Consider the following 13,186-nt stretch of genomic DNA (forward strand, 5'->3'; position numbering starts at 1 on the left):
TCGGAGCTGGAAGGGAAGCTGTAGCTTTGAGAGCCATCTTGACTCTTGGCAACGCCCTCCCTCTCATCCATAGGTGTTTTTTTCTGCGCCATCTTGACTCCTGGCAGCGACTGCCTTACTGACTCAATTATTCGCAGCTGGGTTTCTGCGCCATCTTGACTCCTGAAAACGACTTCCTTACTTAGTTCCTCATTGTCGGGTACTTCGCACCATCTTGACTCCTGGCAGGGAGAAGCGTTTCCTGGACTGGTGCGAGTCGGATTTACGAAGCCTGGAACCGAAAAGCCTTGACTTTGAGTGTGAAAATAAACATCGCTAAAACCACTGAGCTGGTCTCGTATTGGGATTCTCCGGAGAAGCTTTTAGCTATATATGGGCAAAGAGCCTCGGTTTTCCTCATCTGTAAAATGGACCTCCTGATCTCAAATTTGTTGTCAGGATAGGCAGCAATATGAAGTAGGAAAGTAGAAAGGCACAATGCTGCACAGATTATTAGATTATAGGATTTTGATCTAGAAAGAACATCGGGAACACGGCCATTTATGTTGCCCTTTACGGATATCATTTCATCCTCACAGTAACCCTGTGAATTAGAAACTTTTATCATGTTGGTCATTTGCCCAGTGGCATACAGCTGGTAAGCATCTGAGATTGGATTTGATCTCGGGGCTTCCTGACTGAAGGTACTTTATCCATTGACACCTAGAGCTACCTTATAGTAAGTAGTAAGCACGGTCATGGATTTAGAACCAGAAAGGACCTTAATGGTCACCTAGATCAATTCCCTCATTTTACAGGTGAGGAAACTGAGACTCAATGAAGTCAAGGTTATACAGGTTGAAGGTGACAATACTGGAACAGCTAGGTGGTGCAGGGATAGAGTGCTGCCCCTGCAGTCAGGAGTTCAGATGTGACTTACTAGGTGTGGAATCCTGGGTGAGGCACTTGATCCTGTTTGCTTCAATTTCCTCATTTATAAAATGGGCTGGAGAAGGAATGCAAACCTCTCTGGGATCTTTGCCAAGGAAACCCCAAATGGGGTCACAGAGAGTCAGACCTGACTGAATAAGTGACAGTATAAGAGTCCTCTTATCACTCCAAATCCTAATTTCACCCTGTTTTTCTACACTGGATTTTATTTAATGCCAACTATGCTTCTGGCATTGGGTAAATATTGGGGGATACAAAGGTAAAAGTGAAGAAGTCTCTGCCCTCAAGGAGCTTACATTCTAAGGGAGAGACAACACACATATAGTATACATATGTGTACTCATGTATGCATAGTAGAGACAAAATAAATACAAGGTAGTCTGGGGAATTTGAGCACTAGCAGCTGGGAGGTGATGAAGAAAAGCTTCATATAGAAGGCAAGAACTTGAACTGGGTCTTGAAAGAAATTAGGGACTCATGAAGTCACAGAGAGTAAGGGGGTACCTTCCAGACATGGGAAACAAGTCCAAAAGTGCTAAAATAGATCAGGGTGGCTAGATGTCAGGGTATGTAAGAAGACTATAAAGGTAGTGTCTTAGGATTTCTCACTTTGCCCAGGAATTGGGCTCCATTGATTTAAAGCACCTTTACTCATTGAATTCCACAATAAAGATAGGCTAAATGGATTCAGGTCCACTTTTTGGTAAGTCTTATATATACACCAGTATTAAGAAGGCATAGCTTTTCAGATCTTCTAAATTATATTTACATGAATGAAGAAGAAAAGGGAATAGAGAGTGGGGCATTTGACCAAGAAGTTTCTCACATTTCCACCAATTCTCTTGTGTTCTGATTTTATGAAATTTAAATACTGTAAGAGCTATGGTTAAATTCCCCAGAGCTGTCAGTTTTTTTCATCTGGACAATAAGAGATCAGAAGTCCCTTTTCCACTTTGTAACACCACATGATAGTTTATCATGAGGGAAGCCCAATTCAGACTGCTGAAGAGAGATCAGCTGGACATTGAAAGCCGAGTGACTATCATCATCTTTGGATACTTCATTTGGTTTAGACACATAAATTATGTGTCTGGAAGCTGGAAGGTGTGGAAGAGTTACCATAGCAAGTGACAAACTACTATTCACTCCTGTATTCATTTTGTGGTCTTATTTTAATATCGGTTAGAGAGGATTCTCATGGTGACTTGGTGTTTCTCTGTTCTATTCTCAAACTCTGCTATTCAGATAAAGGTAAGAGGCAGTTTGTGCCTAAATTAAGAAGCAGCTGAACTCTGGGACTGGAGTCAGGAAGACCCTCGTTCATATCTGGTCTCACAAACTCCCTATCTGTATGATCCCAGGCAAGTCACTTAAACTCTGACTCAATTTCTTCAACTGTAAAATGAGGGTAATACTAGCACCAACCTTCCAGGGTCATGTGAGGATTAAATGAGGTATTTGTTAAAAGTGCTTAGTACAGTACCTGGAACATAGTAGGCACTACATAAATGCTTATACCTTTCCCCTATCATAATCATAAATTAGCCTGAATTTATAATGAAGATGGATTGGGGGAAATGGTCCAGTTTCTGCAATTGTTTCATTTGCTAAGTCCCATATAGTAAAGAAAGATCATTGGAAGTGTAAGAATTTAAATTTAGGTTTTATGCTAAATAAGATAATTCTAAAGTAATATTGTGTTCACTAACTTAAAAATATTACAGCTTAAGTCAAAATGACTTTTAGTGGCTTTATTTACAAAGAGGTGGAGTGAAAATGTAAAGAGATAGAAAGTATTGACTAACTAGAAATACCCTAAATTTAATCCTAATATCTTCAGACTACAGATGCCAATCCAAAAGCGAATCTCACCAAAATCCAAAGTCCTAATTAGGAAGCAAAAATCTGAAGAGTCAGGAGACACTGGATATAGCAACCCCCCACGGGAGTCCTATAATATTTATCTATGGGTAATAACCTGATGTGGAGAGAGGAGGCTAAGGAAGTGGGAGAATAATGATGACTCAAAGGCAAAAACACATGGGGCGTAACACAAATCCGAGGAAATAAGAGGAATAAGAGAATAGGTGGGGAGTACCAACCCCTAGATACTCCTATAGACAAGGGAGTCTGCTTTGGGGGCGACAGTGTCACTAGAAAACATGAGGAGTCTCAACTCCTTGGTTCCCCCTATAGCAATAGGGGGCACTGGGGGTGACCGCGTCTGTAGCATACCAGGCATGTTGGCATCTGGGAAGTATGGTTGATGTATTGATATTGTATTATAAATATTCATTTATCAGATACTTGGTCAGATCAGTTAATGGTCTTTGTATAAGAAGTTACAGTCCAAAGGGCAACAGAATTCCTGAGCCGCCACAAAGGCTTAGCCCTCACCTGGTCAAACCACATTCCTTTGAAAGCGCATGTCAGATGAATCTCCACCTCCTCTGATCTGTCATTGTCTATTCAACCAATGTTAAGACCTATGTGCTATGTTTCATATTCATTGATCACCTCTCAATCCACAGTAAATGCTGGGGTGAGGGGTACTACTCTCTCTCTTGATTCCTGCATCTTCAGAGTTCTTTCTCCTAATTTCTTCTTATCTGTCCTAGTGACACTGTCACCCACATGCTTTCTATCTAGAAGTTCTTACTCCCACGGGTTTTCTTATTTCTCATGTTTTCCTTTAATTGATTATCCAAGGAAGACATAATAAGTAGATAGCACCTCTCCCCATATCTTTTAACTTGTCTTTGAGTCTTCATTTATCATCCATTTCCCTCAGGCTCCTTTCTCTTTCTCAAGTTATAACCCACAGGAAAATTTATATAACAACCACAGGCCGGATTGTTATAGTGTCACTAGAAAAGGGGGAGGGAGGAGTCACAACTCCCTGGTACCCCCTATAGTAATAGGAAGCACTGGCAACAGCGTCGCTATGAAAGAGATATAGTGAAGCAAGAGGGGAAGAGAGAGAGAGTAAGAGTAAAAGTGAGAGAGCTAGCAAGAGAGCTTGAAAAAGAGAGTTTTGCGCTAGTTCCCTAGTATTTATTGAAGGTTTTTAGGAATGTGGGTCAACGAATAGGTAACATGACATAGGTTTTAACATTGGTTGAATTGACAGTGACGAGATCAAAGAGGTGGAGATTAATCCGACAGGGAGCAGAGGCATGGCTATCAAGGCCCTAATTGCGCTTTGCAAATGAGTGTAGCAGTTGCCCCGTCAAGGCCCAGCCCATGAATTTGCCTGTCCCTTGCTAGGGCTTCGGCCTATCCCTTTCCATACAATGACCATCAAGAGGTCTGACCATGTGTCTGGTAATTCAATATCAATACATCAATCATACTTCCCAGATGCCAACATGCCTGGTATGCTACACTGAAGAATCCACTGAGAATCTTCAGTGCACAGGAGGCTAAGACTGCCAAGAATCTCATCAGAACTCACACTGAAGGGAGTGTCCCACAAAGCTCCACTGAGCAGAGAGGGTCTCCTCAACAAAGAACTAAGGACAGGATCCAAGGAAAGAGTCTCCTCCTGATTTGGAGACTTCCGGTTAAGATGGCGGCTTAGAGAAAGCTAAAGCTCAGATCTCCGGAAAACCCTTCCCGACTGATCTCAAACTATAAGCTCCTAAGGCGCCGAAATTCAAAACGATCAACAGCACAGACCCTGGGAACCCTCCTCCTGGACCTGGACCCGGTTCAAAAGGTACGGCTCCCCTCAAAAGCCAGAACCCGAGATCACTCGGACCTCAGGGGTAGGAGCGCAGAGTCCAAGGCTCCCGGAAGCCGCAGCCCGGCCGGGCTCAGAGAGCAGGGTCCTCGGAACAACAACCCTCAGGGCCTTCTACCTGAGTCCCGGTGAAAGTTACTGCCTGGGGCTTCCACTGCAGAGAGCTGGTCTAAACAACAGCAACCCTCAGGGCGGGCAAGACAGCCTCACGGGCTGGATCCTGCTATCCAAGTCTCAGTGAAAGTCCTTGCCCTCGGAGCTTGGGAAAGCTGCAGCCCATCCCCCCCCGCAGGCCTACGAAACAGCCTCACGGCCAGCGATTCTGAAGGCAATTTCCGGAAAGCGAGCCAGGGGGAGAGTGTGGCCTCGTGGTCCGACCCTTCCACTCCAGTTCCAGTGAGGCATATTCAGTTTAACCCAGGGAAAGCTCATAGAACCATCTGCCCAGGACTAAAGCCTCTGATCACCAGACAGAGATAAGAAAAGCTAATCCTCCACATTCAGAGATGACAAACTCCACAGAAGCACAGAAGCCCCAAAATACCAAGAAAAATAAGAAGAAAGGGGCGACTTTGGACACATTCTATGGAGCCAAAATACAAAATACAGAGCAGATAGAAGAAGATATACAAGAAAATTCTCCAAAATCTTCCAAAGGAAATAGAAACTCTCCACAAACCCATGAAGAATTTGAATCAGAAATGACCAAAAAGATGGAAGCCCTCTGGGAGGAAAAGTGGGAAATAATGCAAAAGAAATTCATGCATCTACAAAACCAGTTTGACCAAACTGTAAAAGAAAACCAGGCTTTAAAGCAAGAACTAATAAAGCAAAGCCAAAACACCAAGAAATTAGAAGAGAACATAAAATATCTCACCGACAAGGTGATAGATCTGGAAAATAGAGGGAGAAGAGAAAATTTAAGAATAATTGGACTCCCAGAAAAGCCAGAAATAAACACCAAACTGGACATGGTGATACAAGATATAATCAAAGAAAATTGCCCAGAGATTCTAGAACAAGGGGGCAATACAGCCACTGACAGAGCTCACAGAACACCTTCTACACTAAACCCCCAAAAGACAACTCCCAGGAATGTAATTGCCAAATTCCAAAGCTCTCAAACAAAAGAAAAAATCCTACAGGAAGCCAGAAAAAGACAATTTAGATATAAAGGAATACCAATCAGGGTCACACAAGACCTTGCAAGTTCTACTCTGAATGATCGTAAGGCATGGAACATGATCTTCAGAAAGGCAAGAGAGCTGGGTCTCCAACCAAGAATCAGCTACCCAGCAAAACTGACTATATACTTCCAAGGGAAAGTATGGGCATTCAACAAAATAGAAGACTTCCAACTTTTTGCAAAGAAAAGACCAGAGCTCTGTGGAAAGTTTGATACCGAAAATCAAAGAGCAAGGAATACCTGAAAAGGTAAATATTAAGGAAAGGGGAAAAATGTTATCTTCTTCTTTTACTCAAACTCTCTTCTATAAGGACTACATTTATATCAATCTATGTATACTAACATATGGGGAAAATGTAATGTATAAATAGGGGGTAAAGAAAGACCAAATAGAATAATGGTTCTCACACAAAGATTCACATGGGAAGGGGAGGGGAAGAAAACTCCTATAAGAAGGAGAGGAAGAGAGGGGGGGGGGGTTACTTAAACCTCAATCTCAGGGAAATCAACTCTGAGAGGGAAAAACATCCAGATCCATTGGGATCTTGAATTCTATCTTACCCAACAAGGGTAAGGAGAAGGGAAAACCAAGGGGGGGGAGGGGGAGAGGGAGAACAAAAAGGGAGGGTAAGAGAGGGGGGAGGGGGAGGGAACAAAAAGGGAGGGAAAGAGAGGGGGGAGGGGGAGGGAAGAAAAAGGGAGGGACTAAAAAGGGAAACATCAAGGGAGGGGACAAGGGGCACTGATTCAAAGTAAATCACTGGACTAAAAGGTAGAGCCAAAGAAGAAAAGGTTAGAATTAGGGAAGGCAATCAAAATGCCAGGGAGTCCACAAATGACAATCATAACTTTGAACGTGAATGGGATGAACTCACCCATAAAATGTAGACGAATAGCAGAATGGATTAGAATCCAAAATCCTACCATATGTTGTCTTCAAGAAACACACATGAGGCGGGTTGACACCCACAAGGTCAGAATTAAAGGATGGAGTAAGACCTTCTGGGCCTCAACTGATAGAAAGAAGGCAGGAGTGGTAATCATGATATCTGATAAAGCCAATGCAAAAATAGACCCGATCAAAAGGGATAGGGAAGGTAATTATATTTTGTTAAAAGGGACTCTAGACAACGAGGAAATATCATTAATCAACATGTATGCACCAAATAATATAGCACCCAAATTTCTAATGGAGAAACTAGGCGAATTGAAGGAAGAAATAGACAATAAAACCATACTAGTGGGAGACTTAAACCAACCATTATCAAATTTAGATAAATCAAATCAAAAAATAAATAAGAAAGAGGTAAAAGAAGTGAATGAAATCTTAGAAAAATTAGAATTAATAGACATATGGAGAAAAATAAATAGGGATAAAAAGGAATACACCTTCTTCTCAGCACCACATGGCACATTCACAAAAATTGACCATACATTAGGTCACAGAAACATAGCACACAAATGCAAAAAAGCAGAAATAATGAATGCAGCCTTCTCAGATCACAAGGCAATAAAAATAATGATTAGTAATGGTACATGGAAAACCAAATCTAAAACCAATTGGAAATTAAACAATATGATACTCCAAAACCGTTTAGTTAAAGAAGAAATCATAGAAACAATTAATAATTTCATCAAGGAAAATGACAATGGCGAAACATCCTTTCAAACCTTTTGGGATGCAGCCAAAGCGGTAATCAGAGGCAAATTCATATCCCTGAAAGCTTATATTAACAAACAAGGGAGAGCAGAGATCAATCGATTGGAAATGCAATTGAAAAAACTCGAAAGCGATCAAATTAAAAACCCCCAGCAGAAAACCAAATTAGAAATCCTAAAAATTAAGGGAGAAATTAATAAAATCGAAAGTGATAGAACTATTGATTTAATAAATAAGACAAGAAGCTGGTACTTTGAAAAAACAAACAAAATAGACAAAGTACTGGTCAATCTAATTAAAAAAAGGAAGGAAGAAAAGCAAATTCACAGCATTAAAGATGAAAAGGGGGACAGCACCTCCAATGAGGAGGAAATTAAGGCAATCATTAGAAATTACTTTGCCCAATTATATGGCAACAAATACACCAATTTAGGAGAAATGGATGAATATATACAAAAATACAAACTGCCTAGACTAACAGAAGAGGAAATAGAATTCTTAAATAATCCCATATCAGAAATTGAAATCCATCAAGCCATCAAAGAACTTCCTAAGAAAAAATCCCCAGGGCCTGATGGATTCACCTGTGAATTCTATCAAACATTCAGAGAACAGTTAACCCCAATACTATACAAACTATTTGACATAATAAGCAAAGAGGGAGTTCTACCAAACTCCTTTTACGACACAAACATGGTACTGATTCCAAAACCAGGCAGGTCAAAAACAGAGAAAGAAAACTATAGGCCAATCTCCCTAATGAATATAGATGCAAAAATCTTAAATAGGATACTAGCAAAAAGACTCCAGCAAGTGATCAGAAGGATCATTCACCATGATCAAGTAGGATTCATACCAGGGATGCAGGGCTGGTTCAACATTAGGAAAACCATCCACATAATTGACCACATCAACAAGCAAACTAGCAAGAACCACATGATTATCTCAATAGATGCAGAAAAAGCCTTTGATAAAATACAACACCCATTCCTATTAAAAACACTAGAAAGCATAGGAATAGAAGGGTCATTCCTAAAAATAATAAACAGTATATATCTAAAACCAACAGCTAATATCATCTGCAATGGGGATAAACTAGATGCATTCCCAATAAGATCAGGGGTGAAACAAGGATGCCCATTATCACCCCTACTATTTGACATTGTACTAGAAACACTAGCAGTAGCAATTAGAGAAGATAAAGAAATTGAAGGCATCAGAATAGGCAAGGAGGAGACCAAGTTATCACTCTTTGCGGATGACATGATGGTCTACTTAAAGAATCCTAGAGATTCAACCAAAAAGCTAATTGAAATAATCAACAACTTTAGCAAAGTTGCAGGATACAAAATAAACCCACATAAATCATCAGCTTTTCTATATATCTCCAACACAGCTCAGCAGCAAGAACTAGAAAGAGAAATCCCATTCAAAATCACCTTAGACAAAATAAAATACCTAGGAATCTATCTCCCAAGACAAACACAGGAACTATATGAACACAACTACAAAACACTCGCCACACAACTAAAACTAGACCTGAACAAATGGAAAAACATTAACTGCTCATGGATAGGACGAGCCAGTATAATAAAAATGACCATCCTACCCAAACTTATTTATCTATTTAGTGCCATACCCATTGAACTACCAAAATACTTCTTCACTGATTTAGAAAAAACCATAACAAAGTTCATTTGGAAGAACAAAAGATCAAGGATATCCAGGGAAATAATGAAAAAAAAACACATACAATGGGGGCCTTGCAGTCCCTGACCTAAAACTATATTACAAAGCAGCAGTCATCAAAACAATTTGGTACTGGCTAAGAAACAGAAAGGAAGATCAGTGGAATAGACTGGGGGAAAGCGACCTCAGCAAGACAGTATACGATAAACCCAAAGATCCCAGCTTTTGGGACAAAAATCCACTATTCGATAAAAACTGCTGGGAAAATTGGAAGACAGTGTGGGAGAGACTAGGAATAGATCAACACCTCACACCCTACACCAAGATAAATTCAAAATGGGTGAGTGACTTAAACATAAAGAAGGAAACCATAAGTAAATTGGGTAAACACAGAATAGTATACATGTCAGACCTTTGGGAGGGGAAAGGCTTTAAAACCAAGCAAGATATAGAAAGAATCACAAAATGTAAAATAAATAATTTTGACTACATCAAACTAAAAAGCTTTTGTACAAACAAAACCAATATAACTAAAATCAGAAGGGAAACAACAAATTGGGAAAAAATCTTCATAGAAACCTCTGACAAAGGTTTAATTACTCATATTTATAATGAGCTAAATCAATTGTACAAAAAATCAAGCCATTCTCCAATTGATAAATGGGCAAGGGACATGGATAGGCAGTTCTCAGATAAAGAAATCAAAACTATTAACAAGCACATGAAGAAGTGCTCTACATCTCTTATAATCAGAGAGATGCAAATCAAAACAACTCTGAGGTATCACCTCACACCTAGCAGATTGGCTAACATTACAGCAAAGGAAAGTAATGAATGCTGGAGGGGATGTGGCAAAGTAGGGACATTAATTCATTGCTGGTGGAGTTGTGAACTGATCCAACCATTCTGGAGGGCAATTTGGAACTATGCCCAAAGGGCGACAAAAGAATATCTACCCTTTGACCCAGCCATAGCACTGCTGGGTCTGTACCCCAAAGAGATAATGGACAAAAAGACTTGTACAAAAATATTCATAGCTGCGCTCTTTGTGGTGGCCCAAAACTGGAAAACGAGGGGATGCCCATCAATTGGGGAATGGCTGAACAAACTGTGGTATATGTTGGTGATGGAGTACTATTGTGCTAAAAGGAATAATAAAGTGGAGAAGTTCCATGGAGACTGGAACAACCTCCAGGAAGTGATGCAGAGCGAGAGGAGCAGAACCAGGAGAACATTGTACACAGAGACTAATACACTGTGGTATAATCGAACGTAATGGACTTCTCCATTAGTGGCGGTGTAATGTCCCTGAACAACTTGCAGGGATCCAGGAGAAAAAAACACCATTCATAAGCAAAGGATAAACTATGGGAGTGGAAACACCGAGAAAAAGCAACTGCCTGAATACAGAGGTTGAGGGGACATGACAGAGGACAGACTCTAAATGAACACTCTAGTGCAAATACTATCAACAAAGCAATGGGTTCAAATCAAGAAAACATCTAATGCCCAGTGGACTTACGCGTCGGCTATGGGGGTTGGGGGGGAGGAAAAGAAAATGATCTTTAACGAATAATGCTTGGAAATGATCAAATAAAATATATTTAAAAAAAAAAAAAGAAAGAGTCTCCTCCTTAAACCCAGCTCACCAACTTAGAGAGCCTCACTGAATCCTTGAGCTGGCCTTTTATTTTTTTTAAACCCTTACCTTCCACCTTCAAATCAATACTGTGTATTAGTCCCAAGGCAGAATTGTGGTAAAGGCTAGGTAATGGGAGTCAATTGACTTGTCCAGGGTCACACAGCAAGGAAGTGGCTGAGGTCCGATTTGAACCCAGGACCTCCTGTCTCTAGGACTGGCTCTCAATCCACTGAACCACTACCTAGCTGCAACCTTGAGCTGGCCTTTTAAAGCCATTTTCTTATCGTCACTTCCTCTCTCTCCCTCTTCTAATTTTCCTCCTAATTAATCATTCCTTTTCAATCTTTGTTTCTGTTTCTTCCTCTAGGTCATAACCACTAAATATGATTATCTCCCAAGACTCTGTACTGGGGTCCTCTATACTATTTCCCTTGGTGATATTATTAGCATCAGCAGATTCAATAGTAATCTCTATACAGATAATTCTCATATTTATTTGTCCTAATATAACCTCTCTCCTGACCAACAGAGTCTTTCATCTCCAAGTGCCTATTGGACATCTAGAACTGGATATCCCATAGACATCTTAAACTCAACTTTTCCAAAACTTAACTCATTACATTTTCTCAAAGACCCTAACTTTTCTGTTACTGTCAAGGAACTCACCATTTTCCCAATCACCCAGATGAGGTATTATCATAAGTACCTCATTCTCACTGCCCATATCCAATCAATTGCCAATATTACAGTAGCCTGCTGGTTGATCTCCCTATCATGAATCTTTCTCCAATCTAGTCCATCTTCCATTCCGCTACCATATTGATCTTCCTAAAGCACAGCTCTGATAACGACACACCCCACCCCATTCAGTAAACTCCATTGGCTAGGACCAAATATAAAATCCTCTACCTGCATTTTGAAGTCCATCATCCTCTGTCCCCTTCCTATTTCACCAGTATTCTTATACTTTATTCCCTTCCATGTACTCCACAATCCAGTGGCACTATCTTCCTTATTGTTCCCCTCAGCTTCCTTATTGTTCCTGTTCAGCTTTCCACTTTACTCTTTGGAGGTCATGTACATCATGAGGTCTACTACATGGTGGCTGTAACCTTACTCAGTCATACCAAGAAGTGAGCTTGACATAATGGTCATTGAGGGCAATGTCAGTGCCAGCATCAAAGGCAGAAGAGTGTGTGTCACTGTTAAAGTCACAGGATGCAACCTGGTCCTCTATGTAGCCCAAGATGCCCTTCTAGGATCCCTTTGCAGCTTGCTTCATCATCTTCTTAATATCATCATATTTGGCAGTTTCCTCCAGGTGGCAAGTCAGATCCACCACAGACACATTGGGAGTAGGAACACGGAAGGACATGCCTGTGAGCTTCCCATTCAGTTCAGGTATAACCTTGCCCACAACCTTGGCAGCACCAGTGGAAGCAGGGATGATATTCTGGGTAGCACCATGCCCATCATGCCACAGCTTGCCAGAGGGGCCATCTACTTTCTTCTGGGTAGCAGTAATGGTATGGACTGTGGCCATGAGTCCATCCACAATACTGAAGTTGTCATAAATGATCTTGGCCAAGGGGGCTAAACAGTTGGTAGTGCAGGAGGCATTACTGATGATTCTGAGGGAATTATCATATTTCTCATAGTTCACTCCCATCGCAAACATTGGGGCATCAGCAGAAGGGGCAGATATAATGATTCACTTGGCTTCACCCTTCAAGTGAGTCCAAGCCTTTTCCATGGTGGTATGGACTCCACGATGTACTTGACTCTGGCATTTCCCTATTTAATGTTGGTGGGATCCCACTCCTGGAAGATGGTAATAGCTTTTCCATTGATCACCAGCTTTCCATTCTCTGCCTTTACAGTTCCCTTGAACTTGCCATGGGTGGAATCATATTGGAACATGTAAACCATGTAGTTGAGGTCAATGAAGGGGTCATTGATGGCCACAACTTCTACTCCATTGCAGTAGAATGCTGCCCTGGTCACCAGGTGTTCAATATGGCCAAATCCGTTGACTCCAACCTTCACCATCTTGTCTAAGGGATGTGACTGCAGCAAAGGATCATGGGAGCAAGCTTGGGAGAAGGGCTGAGAGCCGTGATTGCTTTTCCCCCTTTGCTTAGAATGTACCTTCTGTTTTATCAGTTAACATTAGAACTGAGGTTGGAGCCACTTACTATTTGCCAAAATGTGTGGTCGTATTTCTCCCCTGTAAGATAATTTTAGTGTTTTGACTTAAAATCTAAATAAGTGGTCACCATGGTCACCACCCAAATATAAAAATACCCAAGTCAGCTGGGGATTTATGGAGATTTTAAT

The 13,186-nt window shown here is 40.9% G+C and overlaps 1 pseudogene; it reads right to left on the reverse strand.

The window, feature by feature from the left end:
• Window positions 1–11,893: 11,893 nt before the first annotated feature.
• Window positions 11,894–12,904, reverse strand: LOC100010136 (glyceraldehyde-3-phosphate dehydrogenase-like; annotated as a pseudogene).
• Window positions 12,905–13,186: the final 282 nt, after the last annotated feature.

Source organism: Monodelphis domestica, chromosome 1 (assembly GCF_027887165.1).
Source record: "Monodelphis domestica isolate mMonDom1 chromosome 1, mMonDom1.pri, whole genome shotgun sequence".
NCBI classification, from domain to species: Eukaryota; Metazoa; Chordata; class Mammalia; order Didelphimorphia; family Didelphidae; genus Monodelphis; species Monodelphis domestica.